General features: G+C 41.3%; 1 pseudogene; it reads left to right on the top strand.

Moving 5' to 3' along the window:
• The first annotated feature begins 867 nt into the window (after positions 1-867).
• Positions 868-987, top strand: LOC134930347 (5S ribosomal RNA; annotated as a pseudogene).
• Positions 988-1,332: the final 345 nt, after the last annotated feature.

Genomic DNA, 1,332 nt, shown 5'->3' with positions numbered 1-1,332 from the left:
AAGAAGGATACAGTCGCTTTTGTTACCACTTACAGTCAACACGAAAGGACCATTAGGAATTCGCTCAAAAATCACTGGAACATTCTTCTTATGGATCCAGTATTGAAGGACGTCCTACCGCCCGAACCCTTACTCATCTTCAAGAAATCCAGAAACCTGAAGGACCATCTTGCACCGAGTCTGCTAAAGGAGAAGTCCGCCAGGAGCACCCCGATGCCAAAATGTGTTGGTTCTTTCAAGTGTGGGAAATGCAACGTATGCAAATACTTACATCGGAATAGAAAAACCTTTAGCGATATGGCGGACAAAAAAGAGTATACCATTAAAGAATTAATGAACTGTAACACTATGTCCGTAATCTACCTACTGGAATGCACCTGCAAAAAGAAGCACGTGTGTAAGACCAAGAGACCGTTAAAAATGAGGATCCAGGAGCACATAAGGAACATTAAGAATTAAGGTGGAGAGCCATACTGTGTCCAGACATTTTACATCACAACACAACTCTAATCCTGGGTATTTTACGTTCAAGGCAATTGAACATGTGTGTCTGGGAGAGAGAGGTGGTGACCTTGCGAACAAACTCTCGAGAAGGGAGATGTACTGGATATTCCAGCTGCAGACCTTACAACCCACGGGTCTGAATGAAGGATATGAGATCGCACCTTTTTTATGAGGTGCTGTATCTTCCAATATTCCTGGTTTTCCTTATTTCGCCACAACCTGCTCTTGCACACTCTTTTAATTTTTTTCTCTTTTTTTTTTCTCTATTTCTCTATCTGTCTCACACTGTAATAAAGTAATGAATCACTGAGACTCGAGTGCTATTTGTGCGATCGGATTCCTGGTGTTACGATGTCTACTTTCGTGTACAGTCAAACCACACTGGCACGCCCAATCTCGTCCGATCTTGGAAGCTAAGCAGTGTTTTGGGCCTGATCAGTACCAGGGAGGGGGACTGCCTGGGAAGATCAGGTACTGTAAGGACTGACAAAATGACGTCAAGCCAACTAGTGACCGATCTGATATCACTGGGTACGAATAGGTTTACATTATATACGACCCACCATATAACTGTCGAGTACAGAGGGTTCTCTTTGTATGTACAGGTTGAGTATCCCATATCCAAATATTCCGAAATACGGAATATTCTGAAATACGGACTTTTTTGAGTGAGACTGAGATAGTGAAATCTTTGTTTTTTGATGGCTCAATGTACACAAACTGTTTAATGCACAAAGTTATTAAAAATATTGTATTAAATGACCCTCAGGCTGTGTGTATAAGGTGTATATGAAACATAAATGAATTGTGTGAATGTACACACACTTT

Source organism: Pseudophryne corroboree, chromosome 5 (genome assembly GCF_028390025.1).
Source record: "Pseudophryne corroboree isolate aPseCor3 chromosome 5, aPseCor3.hap2, whole genome shotgun sequence".
Lineage (NCBI taxonomy): Eukaryota > Metazoa > Chordata > Amphibia > Anura > Myobatrachidae > Pseudophryne > Pseudophryne corroboree.
Note: the sequence above shows the minus strand (reverse complement) of the source record. Positions and strands in the feature narration are given on the sequence as shown.